The following is a 10,550-nucleotide window of genomic DNA, read 5'->3' as shown; positions in this document are numbered from 1 at the left end:
TTCCGACTTGCCACCGCGAGCCTCCCGGGCTGACGAGCATGCCCAGTCTGCGGCCCGAGCCGGCCCGGTTTCCCGCGCGACCCGAGTCCGCTCCTCCGGGTGTTCACGGCGGCCGAGGGGCGGGCCTGGCCGGCCAGGCGGAGTCCGTGGGGGCTCTTCCGGGGACCAGGGGGGACCCGCACCGGACTGCACTCCACCGGGTGATCGGGGTTTGGGCTTCATTTATTTTACTTTCAAGCAGTGGGAAACTGAGGAGGCGGGTGCTTCCCCCAAAGACGAGCAAGACCCAGCTGGACAGGAAGCCGCTAAGGGAGGATGGACTGAAGCCGGGGTTTATGATCTGTGATGATAAACCGTTTAGAGCACAGCAGGAAAGTTGAGCCGCTGGAGCCGGTCAGAATGCGGAGAACGGGAACCCAGCCTTCAAGGAAGCCAGGATCGGAGCCCCAGTTGTCGAACTACGCTTGGAGTCTCTTTCCCAGCGTGCTCAAGAGCTGCGACACTTGTGATTAACTCCTGGTTGGCCATGTATTTAGAAAGACTTCAAACTCTGGTGCATTTTAAAACCTCTATCCATAGACTTCCATCTTCCTACCCCCTCTCCCAAAATAATAGAGCTGCCTGAGCCAAAAGGCCCGCGAAGCCAGGGAATGTGGAGTATCCCGGAGAAGCTCCTATCCTTGCTAAAAGGACTAGGAGCGCGTCGGGTCGTCCCGCCCTGGCCCCACCTCTCGTCGCCCCTGCGAGCTGCGGCGAAAACCTGGAGATTGGTGTGCCCGGGCGGGAGCCCTGCGCATGCCCAGTATAGTCCAACCCGGTGTGGGTCGCCCTAAGGAAGGTTTTCCTCTGCTCCGGGAGCGGAACCCCTGCGCCCGGGTTAGGGCGGGCAGCGGAGAAAGCTGACCTTAGGCTGCGGTGCCCTGCTTCCCTGAACGGCACGCGCGGCACCTTCTGTGGCTTTGAGGCTGCTCGGGGCTATACCTCCCGCCTGGTCGGGGACTCCGCGGGCAGGGAGGGGGCGTGCGGGCGGTGTCGGTGTGACACGTGACTGTCCGCGGCGCTTCGGGCAGCCATCTTCCGCCCGGTCACCCGGCCGGCCGCGGGCGGTCGGAATTGATCCCAGCGCCAGTGGGACAGAAGAGAGCCTCCTTATCCACCACATCCTCTCTCCCTCCAGGCTAGGGTCTCAGCTCCACACCTGCCTCCACCCGAACCTGGGGTGTCGGAATCGCTGCACCGGCCCTCTGCTGGCCCAGAGGACATGCTCTCGTTCTGACCAGACGCTAACGGCTGCGATATCGAGAGCTCAGAACTCCAGCAGTGGATGGCCTCTGCTTTTTTCCCAGAGGAAGAAGTTGGAAGTGGGGTCCTCTTGCGTAAGGCAGCCGCCCCCCTGATCTAACCTGTTCCCCGGGGCAGAGGCCTGATGTGTTGGCAGGGATGTCAGAACCGAGACTTTCGCTCCTCCCTGTGGTGCACTACCCACGAACCCTGCTGGTGGACAGCTTGGATGGTGATGATGTGAATAATGAACATTTATTGCTCTCCTCCCCTGAATCACTTGGGGTCTCCGTTATCTCGGGGCCTACCGCATTGCCATCACCCAACAGCTTGTTAGAAATGCAAATTATGGACAGAATCAGAAACGCTAGGGAGGGGGGGTCCTAAGGTCTGATTGATGTGTCCACCTGGTAGGTAGTTGTGATAGATGCTTTACACCTTGGTTTCAACAAAGCCCTAAACCCGTTTTTCATGTGAGACCTTGAAAAGTTAGGTACTCTGTTCCAAAACACAGAAAAGTAAGGGATTCAAAATGAGGCAGTCTGTCCCAGTGCAGACTTTTTATTGAGCACTCCACTCCAGCTTCTCTGACTTCTTCACCCTGAGGACACTGTTAGAGCTCTTCTCCAAGAGAGTAAGAAAAATGCATTTGTCATGCATGGCTGTAAAATAACAATTGAAATAAAGTTCAACTACGTGTTTTCAGTGTCTACTGGGAGGCTCTGATTCATAGGAGCTCTACTGGGTATTTTTCGTCAGTTTGCACTTAAAAGGTGAAGGAAGGTTTGCTTTCTTGTGTTTTTTCCAGATTAAAAAAGTGCCAGAAAACTGCTGGCTGTTTTCTCTTCAGTGTTACTATGCAAAGTGTACTGTAATCTTTAGACTCTGGAAAATAAAGTCCAAGTAAGTATCTGGTGTAGACTTTTTTCTTTAAAATGCACCTCTCTGATATAAAGTTGAATTAAATTTTGCAAAATATTAACAGTTCTGAAATGTAAGTGATGTGTCTAGGAGGCTATGGGGTTTTTTCCTAATCTTCTGTATGTTTAAAATGATTCATAATAAAAAGCTTTGTAAATGACTTTCCATGAGTAATTTTAGGATGATATGTAACACAGGAAAAAAAGCCAGGCATAAAAGTATTTTCACTCTAGTCCACTGAACCCTAAATAATTTTGCCAGAGCATTTACCAGTATTTTAAGAACATGTTGCTTGATTGTGAAATTTTAGGACTCTCAAAGACATAGAATATCATGAATTATGTTGCCATCAAGATGACTAGAAAACAATAAAAATGAATTATTGCCAAGTATCATTAAAATATCACATTAAAAATACTAAGGCAAACACTTCATTTGCCAAAACAGCTATTCTGAAGTTGGTGATTTGGTTCCAAATGAATGACTCTTTCTACTTTTAGAAAGTAATCTACCTGATTTGAAATGTGGTTTTATCCAGTTTTCCTGTAAGCAGCAGCCACTACTCACCAAACTGAGTCAAAATTCAGAGAGCAAGGAGACTTCTTTGTATCCATGGAAATGTGTCTCAATGAAAAAATCCAGAGCCTCATAGCCTGAGTAGCAGGAACAAGACCTCATGAGCCCCCTTCAGCCGGCTAAACCCCTGGCAGACCCACAACCTGGATTCCAAACCAAAGCTGCCCACAGACTGTTTCCAAGTGTTTGCCCTGAGGCTTAGATATACTGATGAATAGTCAACCTTCTGTGTTCATTCCTGTGTCCCTGGCCAGTATTCCTGGCTTTGCCAATTACCTGGCTGCTATTGGTTGACAAAGAAAAACAGATTTACTTGATGATACTGGAGGAGATAGGGATGTAGCTGAGGCTCAGAAGAGATCAGAACCAGGAACTAGGCAGGAACCCAGGTAGTCTCTATCTCCTGTGTACTTCTGTTCCTTCTCTTTGCAGTTCAATTTTTTCTGCCTTCAGTTCACATAGTGGGAAACAACCACTTGAGAGCTCTCTGGAACAGTTTCTCTTTTCCAGAAAGTAGCAAGAAGGACTCTACTCATATTCATTAACCCTGTCTAGTTGAATCCCATTCCCAGATTCTCCCTGTCCATTTGAACCAATACTACTGACCCATCTCCAGTTTCTCCTTTTCTCACAAACTCTCCCTTCCAGGTCACGGAGGCCTCCTTATACACACATTTTGGTACTCCCCAACTATAAATTAAATGCCATATGAAGAATATATATTTATCTTTCATCTCTTGGAGCACAGAACTTTACACCAGGTGGCCCATAGTAAATAGTTATCGAATATAATTTGTGATTTTGCTTTCTACTCCTCTATTCTGTGTTTTTGTTTAAAAACACTAGGAATTTAAATGTCCTTGCCATATTGTCCTTTGCAAATTAGTAACCATCATTCAAAATCTGCAGTGTACGTTTTTAAAGGATTTTCAAATTAAGACATTTACAACTGGTTCCTAACCAAGGTCTGATGAATCGATACCAACAAGCAGAACCCTGCACTGGCTGACAGAAATGTCACCATTTTCAAAATCTACCATTTAATCTTGTCTGTTCAGATAATCAGTGTGTAACTCCAGGCAAGTGTAATTATTTTAAGAGGACTTAAAATAGGAGTAATATAACCCACCCCCTCTTTGCTTCCCATGGGTATCATGAGAATTCATTAGATCTTTAATATATGTTTATAAAATGCTACATAAACAATTAGAGGTAAGCCTAATAACAGCATCAAGTATCACTCTGTGTATTATAAATATTTATTTTATTTTGCCATCAGCTCCCTTCTAAATACAAGTATTACATCAATAGCAACAGTATACAAAATAATGAATACGTGTTGTCTCCTCGGGGTTATCATTTACAATCTTGGATATGGAACTAATTGTAAGGTTGAGACAAAAATTAATATCTCCCTTTCTAAAAAAAGAAAAATTACATGGTGCAGTCACCTGGATTTTATAGTTCCAACATAACCTCTTCAAAGGCTTCAAATCTAGGCCATGCTGTAGGGAGGACAGCCACTAAGGACTGGCCCTCTTGTGACAACTCCCTTGTTTTGTGAGATTTTAAAGGGACATATCAAAATTCTTCCACCAGTTCTTTTACAATGTAGCAGATAGGTCATTTTCTCCTACATTGACACTTAACAAAACAAGATACCAGCTAATAAAAGTTGATGGAAGATTTGCCCTACAATCTAGACCAAGATTTCTCAACATGAGCTCTGTGGATATTTGGACCAGATAATTCTTTATTGTAAGAGGCTCTTCTGTGCATCATAGAATAGCAGCATCTGTGGCTGCTATTAAATGCCAGTAGCAACCTCCTCTCAGTTGTAACAGATAAAAATCTCTCCAGATGTTGCTACCTGTCCCCTGGAAAGGGGGAGCACCCTCAGTTGAGAAACCTGATTCAGACTGTGGCTAAAGTGGAGTAACTGAACCAAAAGACACTGGGATCTTTGGTTGGTCGATCATCCTTCTACCACTGAGCTACATCTCCAGTCTTCTTTAATTTTTTTTTACTTTTGAGATAGCATCTTGCTGAGTTGCCCAGATTGGCCTCAAACTTGAGATCCTCCTGCCTAAGACTCCTGAGCAGTATCCCCACCTTGAAGTCTGGCTCCATGAACTTTATGACTTGACTCCATTAAAAAATAATGAAGAGGGGCTGGGGCGTGTGAAGCGCTGGGTTCAATCCTCAGCACCACTTAAAAAATAAGTAAATAAAATTAAAATGTATGGTGTCTATCCACAACTAAAAAAAATAAGTAATAATAATAACAGTTATTACAAAGCCTTTGTGCAGGTCGGGGGAGGCTGCTGGGGATTAAACCCAAGGCCTTGCACATACTAAGCAAATGCCCTACCACATGCTGCATCCCTAGTCCCTATAAAGGTTTTTTAAAAAGAAATGCTTTTCAAAATCTTTTTTAAAAGATACTATGAGTGGCATAATTAAATTTAAGAATAATCAATTTCCTTTGGAAAATGTTTATTTTCCTTCTGAAAATTCTGGAAAGTTCCTTAGAATCCATTGAAAGCTTGGGCATCATAGTTTACTTTGACTACCTTGAATGTGCTCAGAACACATTAGCTTACACTTCACAAACTCATTTAATGCAATCCACTTTTTTTTTTTTTTTTGGTGGGAGGGTACTGAGATTCAAACCCAGGGCCTTGTGCATGCTAAACAAGTAAGTGCTCTACCACTATAACTCCCACCCATAAGTCCTATTTTATGGTAAACTGTTAAATATCTCCTGTAGTTTATTAAAAACTATAATAAGAGTGAAAAATAGAATTGCTGTACAGATACGCTTTGATACCACCTGTGTGTAAAGGAGGACGTCCCCTCTGCTCCTACCCCCACAATGCTTTACAATTGCAAGATGATCTTGAAAACACTCCCTACAACCAAAAATAAGACAAAATAAAAAGAATAAATGTCCCACAAGATAGGTGAAATAAGTAGAGGTAGTGGTGTACAAATAGAAATTAAGTGAAGTTGCTGAAAATCAAGTTATCTTTTTCCATGCACTGGGGTTTGTGGAATTGTGGGTTATTATTATGAAATTTCATAACATAATATCTCAAGATAATTGTTTGCTTAAAACATTAGTTATTGTACTCATACCATAAACATCACTATAGTACATGGGGGAATAGAGAGATACAAGGGAGGAAGCTATAAGGCAGAATCAGTATAAGCCTTAAGAATATTTTGGAATTTGCTGAATTCAGTGTCTCTTAGCATAATTTTACTTGCTTATTAACATTAAGTCAGCCACTCTCCCAAAAGAGACTTTCTACAAATGTGATTATCAGGTCAAAGGCTGGGAGTTCCCTTTCCCTAGCTTTTCTCCTTCCCTAAAATCTTTCTTTCGTTTCTCTGTCAGTCCCTTTAATATTCTTTAGCTGCATTTAAAACATTTTCTATTATTTCTGCATGAGTAAGAGTATGTGTCATTTCAGCCTCCTTGTCAGCTTCTGTTTCACTTTCATTAAATTTGTTGATTGAGTGTGTGAAGATGGAGGCACTGTCTTCATTTCCAGCTTTTATACTTACCAGTTAGATCTCTCATTGTGCAATACTGTGATCTCTGCAATTTTGTTACGGAGCCCTCAGAGGATGGGGATGAGACCAGGGAAGGCACCTTCCCTTTCGTAAGTTTCAGGAAGGAAACAAGAAAGGGAAGGGTGACACTCCTCTCTTTCCTCTATTCATTTATTTGCTTCATAAATACTTATTGAGCACCCCCTGGTGAGCAGGGATTTGGGTGCTGAAGTTACAATAAAAAGCAAAAGCAGGCCTGGTTTCTGCCCTCATGCAGCCTAGGATCTGTCAGTAGGTGGACTTTAATAAAATAAACACACTAATGAATGACGAGTGACCCCAGAGATCCTGATTGAATTGAGTTGGAGTAGGGTCCATGCATCAGCAATTTTTTGAAAATAAAATTTAAAAAGTTTGCAGATGTAGCTCAAAGAGCTTGCTTAGCATGAGCAAGGCCCTGGGTTCAATCTCTAGCACCACACACACCAAAAAAAAAAAGTGAGTCTTGACATCTTTGCTGATCTCAGGAAAAAAAGCATCAGTCTTTCACCATTAAAAATAATGTTAACAACAGGAACTTTACTTTCTTCAATGCTCTTTATTAAGAGCAGAGCATTGAAGAGAACTTCCCCTCTATTCCTATTTTTCTGGTAGTTTTTTAAACATACATAGGTATTAAACTTTGCCAAGGTTTTTCTGTACCCATTGATTGATACAATCATAAAATTTTTTATTTAGTCTGCTAATAGGTTAGATTACAAGCTTGATTTTCAAACACTAAACCAATCTTGCATCCCTTGAAAAAAAACCAATTAGTTATGGTGCATAATTATTGCATATTTTGCTAAATTTTGATTGCTTCTTTTTTGGTCTTTTAGTAAAGAATATGCTTGTCTTGTCTGTATCCATTGTTACTTCTGGTTTGCCAGCTTCTTCATTTCCAGTGGGATATATGAAGCAGAGAAATAAGTCATAGAACTCACCACCTTATTGTGCCTCGGGTCCCACAGTCCCTGGAAGGTCCTTGCCTTCTTCTTTCCACCTTTCAGAATCTTCTAATGTTTATTTCATATATAATGTCCAAGGGTTTTCGTTGTTCTTAGTGGCAAGGGAAAAGCAAGTCTACTCTCTTACCCCAAACTGAAGTTAAGATTTGTACTTTGAAAAAGCACTGGGGGAGCCGGGCACAGTGGCATACACCTGTAATTCCAACAGCTCAGGAGGCTGAGGCAGGAGGATCTCAAGTTTAAAGTCAGCCATAGCAATGGTAAGGCAGTAAGCAACTCAGTGAGACCCTGTCTCTAAATAAAAAACAAAATAGGGCTGGGGATGTGGCTCAGTGGTTAAGTGCCCCTAAAAATCATTGGGGGAGTCAAAGGAAAGCAGAGGCCAGATAAAAGGCTATTGCAGTGGTTGCGGGTGGTGGGTAAGAAATTAATCTGTTGGGATACAGTCTCATCTCTTATCTTCTCACATTTCACCGCCCTTTTTACATGAAACTGGTATGGGAGGGCACTAACTACAATCCCACTAGAGCCAAAAGAGAGGGAAGCAGACGTCTCTTAGAATATTACACTGTGATTAAGAGCCACCAATACTCTCCAGATAATAACTGTTTCTTTCTAGAGCTTTTAAACATTTTTCTTCAGAAAAAAAAAGCACATACTTTATGTTTAGCCTGATATATGCAACATTTTGTTCAGTACTGGAATGAACTACCATTGAACCCAGAGGTGATCTACCACTGGACTGCATCCTCAGCTCTTTTTATTTTTTGTTATGAGACAGGGTTTTACTAATTACCCAGGCTGACCTCAAACTTTGGAGACTTCTGCCTCAGCCTCCTGAGTAGCTGGGATTACAGGTGTGTGCACCATTTATGTGCCCAGCCAAATCTCATCTCATGTTATAAGTAGAGTGGAGCTTGAATGAGGGATGAAGTTGCTTCTTCAGTTATCTATGGCTGCGGTTTGGCTATGGTTTGAGGGCACTTTGCAAGGTTTCACTTGAGGTTTCAAGGTAATGCTGATGGTAAGGTTCGGCTATAGTTGGATCTGAAATGTCCCCCCATGACCCATGTGTTGAAGGCTTGGTTCCTAGCTTGGTGGCATGGGAACCTTTAAGAGGCAGAGTCTAGTGGAGGTTTTAGGTCATTGGGTTGTGTCCTTAAATGGGGGATGGTGGAATTATGGTCTTTTCTTCTCTTTTTTTATTTACTGGTTACCATGAAGTGAAAACTTCCTCCACCATGTGCTCCTGACAAGATTTACTGCCTTGCCACAAGCCTAAAAGTGATGGGGCCAATTGACCATGGAGTGAAACCTCTTAAAACTGTGAGCCAAAATAAACCTTTTCTCTTTTTAAATTGATTATCTTAGGTATTGGGTTACAGTAACACAAAGCTGCCTTCCACAGGCATTAACAGTATAGAAACCTAGTCTGTCTATGATGCTTAGAAATAGGACATTTAGGAGCAGATAAATAAAATCTTTAGGATGCAGCTCCCATGATTGAACATGGGTAGCTTTATATGAAGAAAAAGAGAGCAGAATAGAAATACATATAATGCATGCTCCCTATCTCTTGGTATGTGATGCCCTGTACCGCCTTGCGACTCTTCCAGCAGGAAGGCCATCAACAGATATGACCCCTTGGCCTTGGTCCTCCAGAATAAACTTTTCTTTTGTGTGTGTGTGTGTGTAATGTGTGTGGTACTGAGGATTGAACCCTAGGGCCTCTCACATATTAAGCAAGTGTCCTACCACTGACCTACATCCCCTACCCTTTTCTTATTTTATTTTGAAACAGACCTCACTGAGTTGCCCAGGCTGGCTTCAATCCTGTAATCCTCCTGCTTCAGCCTTCCTACTAGCTGAGACTACAGGTGTGCACCACTATGCTGGGCTAACCCTCATTTCTTTATAACTCATCCAGTCTATCATATTGTGTCATTGGCAACAGAAAATAGACTAAAATACATCTATGTTGAAACAGCGTCATGTGGCTGGGCCGAAATAACTATAAAGCAAGGGTTCAAATCCTGGCTGCCCTTGCTGTACATCAGAACCAATGGGAGATTTTTTTTTTAAAGGAGCTATGCCAAGAGTCTTCTCTTAGAAATTTTCATTCCATTGGTCTGAGGAAGATCCAGATTGGGGTATTTATTTTCTACAGATATATCACTATCCATTGGCTACCTAAAATGGAATCTTTCATCTTAAAGAAAGGAAATTAAACTGTGGGGTGGCCACCAAACCAATAAAACTACAAAGTTTTAAAATTCACAACCTTGGTTGGTTCTTTCAATCATTTGGAAACTTGTAAAAACCCTAAGACCCAGGCTGTACCCCAGACCAATAAATCAAAAACAGCAAGTAGAAGGGGATGGGGGCGTTAGATATCAGCTCTAACATCTTTGAAGGTTGAGAAGCTTGGCTTCAAATATATGACTTTACTATTAGAAGTGTCCCACAAGAGTTTATATGTATATATCTTTGGTTTTATGGAAACCAATCAATCAAAATATTTCTTTAAACTGAGCATAGTGGAGCACGCCTATAATCTCAGCTACTTGTGAGGCTGAGGCAGGAGGATCACACATTTGAGGCCAGCCTGAGCAATTTAACAAGACCCTCTCTCAAAATAAAAAGGGTTGGGGATGCAGCCCAGTGGTAGAGTGACCCTGGGTTCAATCCCCAGTACTAGGGCAGGATGATAGGGGGACTGACATCAGAGCTAGTATTCCATATGTAAGAAGTCTCTGTTACAAATTTGTCAAATTTGTGGCTAAATTGTAAAACACACTCATCTTGGCTTTGACCTAAATTAGACATTTGGAAGGGAATTTCAAGATTATAATTTACTGCATGCTTGTGCAATTAAAGGGCAGAACTGTCTACCTTATGAAATAGGCTGTAATGAATGGAAGAAGGTCTCATTTTAAACAAATCTATATTGCTATATACATAACCCAAATTAATGAATTTGCTAACTGTTTTTAGGAACAATTGCCTGTGAATAGCACTAAATCTGAATTTCCATTTTTAAAAAGAAACATTTCTTGGTAAATGAGTGATTTTAATAGCACAAAGCAATTTTCCATGAGTATTGTTCTGAGTTGCTTTTGTTCTTGTCAAAGCAGTCAACACATTTTATAATAACCCTGAACATCATTTTAAACCAATTTATTCCAATTCATTAGCTGACCATAAATA

General features: G+C 42.1%; 1 protein-coding gene across 1 annotated transcript in view; it reads right to left on the bottom strand.

Moving 5' to 3' along the window:
* Sgms1 (sphingomyelin synthase 1) overlaps window positions 1-922 on the bottom strand; it is a 289,949-nt gene extending 289,027 nt beyond the window's left edge. Inside the window, exon 1 of the mRNA XM_048807437.1 lies at window positions 905-922. The gene's annotated coding sequence lies outside the window, so the exon portion shown is untranslated. The remainder of the gene's footprint in view (window positions 1-904) is intronic.
* Between the last annotated feature and the right edge of the window lie 9,628 nt (window positions 923-10,550).

Source organism: Marmota marmota, unplaced genomic scaffold, assembly GCF_001458135.2.
Source record: "Marmota marmota marmota unplaced genomic scaffold, marMar, whole genome shotgun sequence".
Classification (NCBI taxonomy): Eukaryota; Metazoa; Chordata; class Mammalia; order Rodentia; family Sciuridae; genus Marmota; species Marmota marmota.
This window is presented reverse-complemented; position numbering and strand designations above follow the sequence as displayed.